The 12,327-nt window shown below is 38.8% G+C and overlaps 1 protein-coding gene and 1 pseudogene across 8 annotated transcripts in view; both read left to right on the top strand.

Moving 5' to 3' along the window:
* Positions 1–12,325, top strand: part of LOC123834378 (uncharacterized) — a 38,748-nt pseudogene extending 26,423 nt beyond the window's left edge.
* ATG7 (autophagy related 7) overlaps positions 1–12,327 on the top strand; it is a 231,371-nt gene that overhangs the window by 169,380 nt on the left and 49,664 nt on the right. The gene's annotated exons all lie outside the window — the stretch shown is intronic.

Below are 12,327 nucleotides of genomic sequence, written 5' to 3'. Positions count from 1 at the left end.
AAGAACATGTCATTGTTTTATTCTGAAATAACCGTAGTTATATACTAATACGATTTATGTTCCTGTTGGGTACTGCACAGCTTCCCAAAGCTTGGAATCAGATGGGACACTGCCACATTCCTTTCCTGTTCTATGTTGATTTTCACGTAATACTTTTTATGATACAACTGCCAAAACCCCAGTTTTGCAAAAATATGAGATCATCAAAAGGAATATAGCACAAACTAAAATGTTGAAGCTATAAACTACCTTGATCTGGTAGTTTCTGCAGTGCCTGACAGATATTGTGTATCTTGTTTTCCTGAAAAATTTAAAATATTCCATCCTATGATGCAAATTCACTGCAGTGCCCTGAGGCACACACTTTGGGAACCACAGCTCTAGTATAATATCAACCTTCTCTTGTGTGTTCCCGAAAGTGCACTGAGCAATGTAGTCCTCAGAGTGGGTAGCCAATTAATACTTGCTGAGGTCTTTAATCCTTGACCATCTGATAGAGGCCATAAGCACCACAACTTCAGCAGTATACTGAGTTTCCCGGCATGGCAATAATTCAAGTTAAATCCATTTGAACATCTTTTGGGGGTGCTGTAAGGGAAATTCCTGTACTAAATGGAGGTTGGCTTAAATGCCCTTTAAATACTTTTCCATTGCTAAGGTTCTTTAATTCAGTAGAAGGGATATGCCATGTAAGACCAACATTAAGCACAATTGCATGACAGAGTGGTAAGGATGAAACATCTCAAATTCCCAGGCCAAAAATATAAAAATATTTGAATTCTAACATGCTGAATTTGGTATGGATGTAGAGACATAAAACTGCTGCTTCCTTAACTAATAAGGTAGATTCGTTGATAAACCTTTTTCTTTTCAATTGCCACAAAAATTAACCACATAGTAGGACACTGAGAAAACCACAGTACATATCAAAAAAGTAGAAATAGCACAAGAAAACATGATCACTCTATAATACAACTAAGAAATACAAATTTAAAAAATTAAAACACAAAAATAAAACAGCACTGGGAATTTTTAAAACTCCCACTTTCCTCACTTGGGTCAGTGAGGAAATCAAAATGAAAATTGTAGACTATCTAGAAAATAACGTGAAAATTCTACATATAATTTTTTTTTTGACACAGCTAATACAGTACTTAGGAAAATTCACCAACCTAAGTTCTTAAATGAAACAGAAATGAATGAAAATAAAAGAAATTATGCATCAAACTTACGACATTATAAAAAAAAACCAGAAAGAAAATTAACCCAGGGATGGCAGAAGAAAAATCTTAGAAGAGTGCCTTACACACAGTAAGCACTAAATAGATGTTAACCACTATTATTTACTTGTCACAAAGATTGAAGAGTTTCTATTTGAATAGTACAGAAAACTCTCCTGGATAGAGTAGTAAATGTGAAAGGCAAGTTCACCTTTGACACAGTTGGGGAAATTTGAATATGGACTCCATATTAAGATGATAGTTTGAATTAATGTTAATTTTCATAGGTGTGATGATGTTATTATGGGTGTGTAGGAGGATGCCCTTATTCTTACAGGACACATGTTAATGTATTCAGAAGATAAGTATCATGATATCTGCAGTATACACTTTAGGGTTCAGGGAAAAAAATAAACAGATTAAGAAAAAAATGTGGGAAAATAACAACATATTTATGGGAATAAGATGGGGGTATCGATTCAAGTTTTCTCTACATTTTAAACTTTTCAAAAGAAAAAATTACCAAAACCAGAATATAGAACATGTGTACTATGTTTTTTAAAGAATCACATGTGTATATACATGTGTGTGTATGTGTTTATATGTTTATATGCTTGTATATGCCTGAACTCTAAGAGATATACCAGAAATTGAGAACAGTGGTTGCTACTGGGGAAGAGAACTGGTTGGCTGGGGATAGGACTGAAAGGGGACTCAGCTTGTGAACCTTGTATTTGTGCTTCCATTTTCTATTTTAACGGGGGGGGGGGCTATTATAATTTTTTAAATTTTATTTTAAGCTCCATGTCCTATGCTCAGTTTTACGGTTGTACCATCGTTGGATAAATGAAGTAATTTATGCCTGAGGGGCAGAGACTACTTAGGAAGTGCCTTATCTCCGGGCAGACTTCTTGGACGGATTCCTCCTTGGACTGTCTAGACTTTGCTGCGGGTTTCCTGTGGGCAAGCAGCCTGCATGCCTCCTGCCCCAACATCCCACCCCTTCCCGCACACAGCGCCCTTTGGCTTTGGCTCTGTGGGGGTTTCATGAAGACGTTTTTACAGCTGGTGGAAGGTGGTAGGCACATGGGATGGTCCTCAGAAGAAAAAGGTGTGGGCTTCCTGTTTTCACTGTGACTCAGGCAAGTGGAAGAGCGTTTCTGTGGAACACTCCTAATAAATAACTTGCTTACCCTGACACCAATGCGACTCCCCAGTGTCAGAGTTCAGGGCAAGAGGCAACTGATCGTGAGGTTTCCTCCTTGGTGAGAACCAGATCTGAGAGTCTTTTGGATGCAGCTTGTGGTGCCAAAGATTTCAGAACTGGAAGGGATGTACCTGAGAGATCCAAACCTCCAAAATGCACTTTACAAATGAAGCCACCTAGCCCAGGAGAGGTCCACGGACTTGGACGAGTGGCACAGGTAGTTACCATACATCCCCTGAGCCATCTGTGCAGGATTCTTTCCATGACACCGCAGCCACCTGAGAGGTCCACGGGGACTCAGGACTCTGTGGCAGGCGTCAGACTCATTACACTGGGCAGGCAGTGTTGCAGCTGATCTGCTGCTTGCTCTCAGAAGAAAAGGGTGCAGTGCAGCTTAAAGCTGAGGAGTCAGGGAGGGAGATGTGGAGGAGTAGGGAGGTAAGGTTCACTAAAAACAGTATTTTGCCCATGCAAGGCCCGGCGGGGAACCCAATTCACCTCTTACTTAAAAGAGATTGATAAACTCGTGGTGGATTTTATCCTTTGCCCTCAGAGCATTAAAATACCGAACACTGGAGATTTTACATAGAATACTTGAGAACTTTTTTTCACTATTAACCTTATTATGAAATACTTCAGGCATGCAAAAAGACTTAGTGAATGTAATGAAAGCATACATTACCACACTCAGCCAAAGAGTGACTGGGATGGGGGCCAGGGTGGCTCAGTCAGTTAAGTGTCCAACTCTTGCTTTCGGCTCAGGTCATGATTGCAGGGTCCTGGGATCAAGCCCCGTGTGGAGCTCTGTGCTCAGCACAGTCTGTTTGTCTCTGTCCCTCTGTTCCTCTCCCTGCTCATGCTCTCTCTCATTCTCTCACACTCTCTCCATCTATCTCTAAAGTGAATACATAAAATCTTTTTAAAAACATAAAAAATAATAAAAATTTTTTAAAAATTAAAAGAGAAAGAGTGACTGGGATACTTAGTTGAAGCCCCACCCCCCCTTCCCTGATCACAGGCCTTCTCTCTCCCCTTATCCCCCAGGGATAAGCCCCGCCCTGAATATGCTCCTTATCATTGCTCTGTGTGCCTTTATACCCAGTCTGCATGTGTGAGGTCTCCCTAGATAAGGTATCGCCTTATTTTCTATAAAACTTTATATAGACAGTGTCACTCTGTACATATCCTTACACAACTATTTTTTTCCACTCAAAAGTATACTTTTGAGATTCCTCTGGGCTGCTAGGTGCAGCCCCAGTTCAGCCATGTTCACCAGAGCAGAGTGGGGTTTTGGGTTTTTTTGTTTTTAAAGATTTTATTTATTTATTTGACAGAGACACAGTGAGAGAGGGAACACAAGCAGGGGGAGTGGGAGAGGGAGAAGCAGGCTTCCCGCTGAGCAGGGAGCCCGATGCCGGGCTTGATTCCAGGACCCTGGGATCATGACCTGAGCCGAAGGCAGACGGTTAACAACTGAGCCCCCCAGGCGCCCCTAGAATGTTTTATTGATGACATATTTAAAAACCTATCCATTCTTCTGTTGAAAAACATTTGTTTCCAAGCTTTTGATTCAAATAATGCCCCAACAAACATCCTTGCACTTGTTCCTTGTGCACACAGTACCCGCCTATTCTCACTATTGCTGTATCCTTCATTGATCCACAGACTGAACAAATGGTTCTGTCTCTCTCTTTCAGAAATTCATGATTCATAGAAGTGGGTGTTTATCTGAGAGACAGCACTTTGGTTTACCTCAGGGTTTTTAATTTGGAGAGTGGTGCATTAATTCACCTGGAAATTTTTATTTTCCCTTTAAAATAAACTCTGTTCTTTACTTCAGACCTACTGAAGTTGAAATGTCTTTGTGGGGAAGAAAAGCTCCTCTTGGAGAAGCTCCTAATGACTGAGGCCATCCACTGATTTACTACCCTGCTGTACTTCGGCAGGCTACGCCCCCTTGGACACATCTCACTAGACTCTGGTCATGGCCCTCTAGAAAGTGGGCAGACCCTGTGAGAGGAAATGACCTTTCAGCAGAGTATCCACTGTGAACTTTAGAAACTACTGTGGTGCAGGCCTGGCCTGCTGGTGATACCGTTTGACTTCTACCCATCGCATCCCTTCTAGGCACCTGTCTTTATGGCAGGTCAGCTGATGTTTGTATTTCTTCTGTGTCAGAAAAGGCTCATCCTCTGTTACCCCAGATACGGAAGCCATCACTTATTCCAGTATCAAGCTAGGCGTAGGGGTTACAGCCCTGCCTTCAGTAAGATTGTGTTCTGGTGCTAGAGGCTGCAGGCATATGCATTTATAGTTGTAACACCAGAGATATGATAAAGGCCAATCAATATGTACAGGGGAAGGGCAGAGAGTGTCAAAGAGGGAAATGATTCCAGTTTGGGGACAGGGAAGATTTCATGGAAGAGAGTCCATTTCAGCTTTATCTAAAAGCGCTAACAGAGAAGATGAACAATGAGAACAGCAGGTTCAAAGGCACAAATGTTGCCTTTTGCAGGTAACAGATGGGTAGGGTGCATGTGGGGATGGTGCAGAGAGGTGAAGCTTGAAAGGTGGGATGGTAGGTGGGTTGAGGCCGGGCTGGGGAGCATTTTGAATGGACTTCATCCTGATGAATTGGGGAACACATAGAATCATGTTAAGCAGAGAAGAGACACAGTAGGGACTGTTAGAAAAATGCCTTTGGCAGCCAGGAAAGACATGAATTGGGAAGGGACAGCTGGAGGCCTGAGCAGGAGACAGGAGGGGGCAGTAGCGATAGAAAAAAGGAAGGAAAGGATAAATTTGAAGGCAGCTACTCGGTCAGGAATGACCAAAATGCAGATTGGTGGACAGAGGGCAGCTTTTGTTACTTATTCTTTCTCTATTTATACTCATTTTGTCAAACTGAGGTCAGACCAGAGGTAAATAGCAGCAGTATTTGTATCAATACTTAGGGCTATGAATACAAGAGACACCAATATGGAGTGTAATGTGGAAGTAATTGCAAAAACATCTAAATAAGGACAAGAGTTTGAGACATATGAAAGTAGTGAGTATCCATTAAAATTAGAGTCATGTCTTAACTCTCATGTGTTGATTTCTGCACATGCTCAAGAAAGGGGGCAAGTCTTCTGCATTTGGAATCAGGGAGCCAGCATTTAGTGTCCCTGCCCTGCCTCTTGACTATCTGTGAGACCTTGTGCAGGCCACTTGACCTTTCTAAGACTGCAGTCCCTTCCAGGGTAAAACAGGATTTGTCTACTGCCCCAGGATCCCTCCCAGAGCTAACATCCTCCAGTCTCTTTTTCATTACCTGACTGCCCTGGCCGTGGACAGGCCCTGTTAGCTTTTAGAGATTAATTCTAGTTTCTGTTGTGACTTCTTGGACCTATGGGTTACATAGACTTGCGTTGCTTGATTTCCAGTCATTTGGAGATTTTTCTCATCTTTCTGTTCTTGCACTTTAGCTCATTTCCATAGTGGTCAGAAAACATAATTTTAAACCTCTGAAATTTGAGATCTACTTGATGGCTAAGAATATAATCTATTTTGGTAAATGTGCCATGTGTACTTGAAAAGAATCTCTCTTCTGCAGTTGTTGCATATACTGTTCTATGTATGTCCGTTAAATTGAGTTCATTAGTCATGTTCAAATCTTCTATATCCTTACTGATGTAGTAAGAGTGAGAGAGGTGTTTTAAAATCTCTGGTGATAACTATAGATTTGTCTGTTCCTTATTTTTATCCTCAGCTTTGTTTTATTTCTTTTAAAGCTAAGTTATTTGATGCATAAATGTTTAGGACATTTATCTTTCTGTTGCATTGACCCTTTTATCATTGTGAAATGTCTCTAGTTATTTCTCATGATACGTCTTACTTTAATATCTATTTATCTCATATTGACATAGCAAAAACTTTCTTTTTGTTATTTGCCATGGTATAAATCATTTCTTTTCAACCTGTTGAAAAGCGAATTGGTGGGGTTTTTTAGTTGCATCTGGGGTTTATTTGTTTTTTGGTTTTTTTTTTAGTTGTATCTCTGTTTTTTAAATTCCAATCTGATAGTTTTTGTATTTTAATTAGATTGTTTATGCCACTTACATATAAATACTGATTTAGTTAAGTTTAATTCTCTTGTCATTTGTTTTGCATTTATCTGTTCTGTTTTTTCCTCCTTCATTCCCTTTTCTTTTACTTTATTTTATTAATTTTTTAAAAATCTTTCATTTTTTTATTCTTTTTTTTTAATTTCTTTTTTTAAAGATTTTATTTATTCATTTGAGACACAGAGATACAGAAAGAGAGAGAGAGAGAGCATGAGCAGGGGGAGAGGAAGAAGCAGGCTCCCTGCTAAGCCAGGAGCCCGACGTGGGGCTCGATCCAAGGACCCCGGGATCATGACCTGAGCTGAAGGCAGACACTTAACCATCTGAACCACCCAAGCGCCCCTATTCTTTTTTTTTTTTTAAGTCAATTCTATCCCAACGTGGGGCTTGAGCTCTTTAGTGGTTACTATAGATATTTCCAAATTAATCTATTACAGTTTACCTCAGCATTGCCCGAGCAAGCAAGAAACTTAAAGTGTATTCTGTTTTCCCCTTGCCAACATTTTTGTTACACTTGCCATATCTTTTATTTCTACTTAGTGATAAACCCCACAAGGCATTATTATCACTATTGTTTTTAATGGTCAGTAGTCTCTATATTTATCCATATGTTTACATTTTGGAGCTACCGATTCCTTCTTAAAATTGTATGCTTCCATATCAGAGCATTTGCCCTTGAGCCTGAAGAACATCCTGTCTTAGATTCATCATACCCTTTGGTATTACTCATAGGGCAATTCTCTACAAGAAATGAACACTCATTTGTTTTATTTTTCTGAGAGCATCCTTACTGCACACTTCTTTCTAAAGGGCATCCTCCTTGGGTATAGAATTTTTAGTTGACTTTTTTTTTCTTCAGAACTTTTAAAATCATTTACTTTGTGAATTTTTCTGTGTGTGCATGTAATTTTTCTTAAGTCAACATTCTTTTTTTTTTTTAATTCCAGTATAGTTAACATACAGTGTTATATTAGTTTCAGGCATACAACAGAGGGATTCGACAGTTCTATACAACTATACATGACTCAGTGCTCATCATGATAATAAGTGTTCTCTTAATCCCCTTCACCTATTTCATCCATCCCCCCACCCACTGCCCCTCTGGTGACCATCAGTTTTCTGTAGAGTCTGTTTTTTGTCTCTCTTTCTCTTTGTTTGGTTTCTTAAATTTCACATATGAGTAAAATCATATAGTATTTGTCTTTCTCTGACTTACTTCACTTAGCCTTATACTCTCTAGGTCCATCCACATTGTTCAAATGGCAAGATTTCATTCTTTTTTAAGGCTGAGTAATATTCCTGTGTGTGTGTGTGCGTGCGCACGTGCATGCATGCGTGTGTTTGTGTGTGTGTGTACCACATCTTCTTTATCCATGCATCTATCAATGAACATTTAGGCTGCTTCCATAATTTGGCTATTGTAAATAATGCTGCTATAAACATAGGGGTACATTTGTCCCTTCAAATTAGTGTTTTTATACTCTTTAGGTAATACCTATTAGTGGATTACTGGATGATATGGTAATTCTATTTTTAATTTTTTGAGGAACCTCCAAACTGTTTTCCACAGTGGCTTTACCAATTTACATTCCCACCAACAGTGCAAGAGGGTTCCTTTTACTCCACGTCCTTGCCAACATTTGTTGTTTCTTGTGTTTTTATTTTAGCCATTCTGACAGGTGTGAGGTGATATCTTATTGTGGTTTTGATTTGCATTTCCCTGATGATGAGTGATGTTGAATGTCTTTTCATGTGTCTGTTGGCCATCTGGATATCTTCTTTGGAGAAATGTATGTTCATGTCTTCTGCCCCTTTTTAATTGGATTATTTGGTTTTTTGGTGTTGGGTTATATAAATTCTTTATATATTTTGGATACTAACCCTTTATCGAATGTGTCATTTGCAAATATCTTCTCCCACTCGGTAGGTTGCCTTTTAGTTTTGTTGATTGTTTCCTTCAATGTGCAGGAGCTTTTCATTTTGATGTATTACTGATAGTTTCTTATTGCTTTTATTTCCCTTGCCTCAGGAGACATATCTAGAAAAATGTTGCTATGTCCCATGTTGGAGAGCTTATTGCCTGTGCTCTCTTCTAGGATTTTTATGGTTTCAGGTCTCACATTTAGGTCCTTAATCCATTTTTTAGTTAATTTTTGTGTATAGTGTAAGAAAGTGGTCCAATTTCATTCTTTTGCATATAGCTGTCTAGTTTGCCCAACACCATTTGTTGAAGAGGCTGTGTTATTCTCATTGTATATTCTTGCCTCCTTTGTTGAAGATTAATTGACCATATAAATGTGGGTGTATTTTTGGGCTCTCCATTCTTTTTCATTGATCTATGTGTCAATTTTTGTGCCAATAACATACTTTTTGATTACCACAGCTTTGTATTATTTCTTGAAATCTGGGATTGTAGTACCTCCAGTTTTGTTCTTTTTTTCCTTTTTCAAGATTGGTTTGGCTATTTGGGGTCTTTCGTGGTTCCATACAACTTTTAGGATTATTTGCTCCAGTTCTGTGAAAAATGCTGTTGATATTTTGATGGGACTGCATTAAATCAGTAGATTGCTTTGGGTAGTATGAACATTTTAACAGTATTTGTTCTTCCAGTCCATGTGTATGGAATATCTTTCCACTTGCTTGTGTCATCTTGAATTTCTTTCATCAAACATTTTATAGTTTTCAGAGTACAGGTCTTTCACCTCCTTGGTTAAGTTTATTCCCAGGTATTTTATTATTTTTGGTGCAATTATAAATGGGGTTGTGTTCTTAATTTCTCCTTCTGCTATTTCATTGTTAGTGTACAGAAATGCAATTGATTTCTGTATATTAATTTTGTATTCTGTGACCTTACTGAATTCATTTATCAGTTATAGTAGTTTTTCTGGTGGAGTCTTGAGGGATTTCTATATATATTATCATGTCATCTGCAAATAGTGGAAGTTTTACCTTTTCCTTACCAATTTGGATGCCTTTTATTTATTTCTCTTGTCTGATTGCTATGGTTAGGACTTCCAGGACTATGTTAAATAAAAGGGATGAGAGTGGACATCCTTGTGTTGTTCCTAACCTTAGGGGGAAAGTTCTCAGTTTTTTCCCATTAAGGATGATTAGCTTTGAGTTTTTCCTAGATGGCCTATATTATGTGAGGTTTGTTCCTTCTAAACCTACTTTGTTGAGGGTTTTTATCATGAATGGGTGTTGTACTTTGTCAGATGCTTTTTTTTTTTTTTTGCATCTATTGAAATGATCTTCCGGTTTTTATCCTTTCTCACTTAATGTGATTTATCACACTGATTGATTTGTGAATATTGAACCACTCTTGCATCCATGGAATAAATCCCAATGATCATGGTAAATGATTTTTATTAGCGTATTGTTGGGTTCGGTTTGCTAATATTTGTCTGCATTTATGTTTGTCAGAGATATTGGCCTGTAGTTCTTTTTGTTTGTAGTATCTTCATCTGGTTTTTGTATTAGGATAATGTTGGCCTCATAGAATGAATTTGGAAACTTCTCTTCCTCTTCTGTTTTTGGGAATAGTTTGAGAAAAATAGGTATTAATTCTTCTGTAAATATTGTTAGAGACCCTGCCTCTGCCTTGGTCACCGAGTGGCCTTCATCAGTCTTCTCTGCAAATGCTCCATGGCCTAGTGTCCCCATCCCTGCCACCTGTGATCACAGGCCGAGGCCCTCCAGGGGTCACCACCAACCCACAAACAACCACTTGGCAGCCATCCCCTCCAGTGGCTCACTTGTGGCCACCCACAACTATTACCGGCACTGCCTGGGTTCCACTTCCAGTAACAGCTCTTGCAGAAGTGCAGAGTAACCTGGGGAAGCCATCCCCCACCACCCAGTCTCCCAAAAGCCCACCTGGGTCACTGGTGGGCAAGCTTCTTTTGGGGGAAGTGCACTCTCCCGTTCATGCCTATGGTGTTGGAGTCCCCAGAATGCTCAGAATCTCCCCAGGCCTCCAGTGACACTGTCACCTGTGACTTGGCTTTGGAAGCCATGAGGAAGCAGCCTGGTGGCCAGCCTAGCAAAGCCAACACCGGCCCTGATCCTGCGTGGCCATCACAACCACCAGGCTTCAGGAGGCACTAGGCTCATCAGAGCCATTCCTCCCCCGCCCCTCCCCTCTATATAGACTAGTCAGGCTGCAGCAAACAGAAGCACTTGGGTTCTTTTATATCAAAACAGCAAAACACCAAAAAGGAAGTTGAGAAAGCCCCACTCTTACTATCCATGCCATATGCAAACTTTTCCGACGCCCTGTAACCATGTGCCTTATACCAAGTAGAAAATAAACTCTAAGAAGCCAGTAAAAAAGAAAAAAAAAAAAAAAAGATTTGGTAGAATTCACCTATGAAGCTCTCTGGTGCTGGACTTTTGTTTGTTACTGATTCAATTTTATTCCTGGTAATCGATCTGTTCAAATTTTCTATTTCTTCTTGATTCGGGAGAGTTATATGTTTCTTCCTGATTAAGAGGTTATATGTTTCTAGGAATTTATCCATTTCTTTTAGTTTGTCCAATTTGTTGTCATATAGGTTTTCATAATATTCTTTTATAACCTTTTGTATTTCTGTGATATTGGTTGTTATTTCTCCTCTTTCATTTCTGATTTTGTTTGAGTCCTCTCTCTTTTTTTAAATAAGTCTGGCTAAAGGTTTATCAATTTTGTTGATCTTTCTAAGAACCAGCTTCTGGTTTCATTGATCTGTTCTGTGGGGTTTTTTTAAATTCTATTTCACTTATTTCTACTTTAATCTTTATTATTTCCTTCCTTCTGTTTTGGGTTTTGTTTGTTCTTTTTCTAGCTCTTTTAGGGGTAAGGTTAGGTCATTAATGTTGAGATTTTTCTTGCTTCTTGAGGTAGTAGGCCTGCATTGTTATAAGCATCCCTCTTAGAACCACTTTTGCTGCATCCCAAAGATTTTGGACCATTGTGTTTTCATTTTCATTTGTCTCCTTATGTAATTTTGATGTCCTCTTTGATTTCTTGGTTGAGCCATTCATTGTTTAGTAGCATGGGTTTTTGTTGTTGTTTTTTTTAATTTTTATTCTTATGTTAATCCCCATACATTACATCATTGGTTTTAGATGAAGTGTTCCATGATTCATTGTTTGTGTAGTAGCATGTTTTTAACCTCCATCAACATTCATTCTTATTGTTTCCTGGAGGATAATGTGTCCTTTCCCCGCCCCCTACCCCACCATGGGTACTTTTAAGATTTTCTCTTTATCTTTGCTTTTTATCAATTTGTGATGTACCTAGGTTTGGTTCTGTTTATTGTCTTGCCTGAGGGTCACTGAGCTTCTTGAATCTGTGGGGTAGATATGTTTCCTCAGATTCTGAATATTATTTGCCATTTTTTCCAAATTTGTCTTCTTTTCCATTCTTTCTTTTTCTGCCTAATGTGAGTCTAATTGCATGCATGTTAGATCATCTCACTATGGCTCTATATTACTTTCTGTTTTGCTTTTTCTGTTTTTTTTCTCTTTGTGCTTTATTTTGGATATATAATATTGACCTATCTACTGGCTCATTAATCCTGTCTGCTGCATATCTACTCTACTGTTGAATCCATCCTGTGAGTTTTTAATCTCTGATACTGTTTTTAGAAGTTCTGGGAAGTTTTTTGGATTTTTTATTTTTGTGGCTTCTAAGTTCAAATATTCTATTCTTTCATCTGGTTTTTCTATCTCTTTTCTTTTGACTATATTAATCACAGCTATTTTGGAGTCTTTGCTAAGTCAAATATCTGGATTAACTCTGCTTTCTTTTTTT

This window comes from Mirounga angustirostris, unplaced genomic scaffold, assembly GCF_029215605.1.
Source record: "Mirounga angustirostris isolate CCGP_5_RB_7025 unplaced genomic scaffold, mMirAng1.0.hap1 SCAF_1, whole genome shotgun sequence".
Classification (NCBI taxonomy): domain Eukaryota; kingdom Metazoa; phylum Chordata; class Mammalia; order Carnivora; family Phocidae; genus Mirounga; species Mirounga angustirostris.
This window is presented reverse-complemented; position numbering and strand designations above follow the sequence as displayed.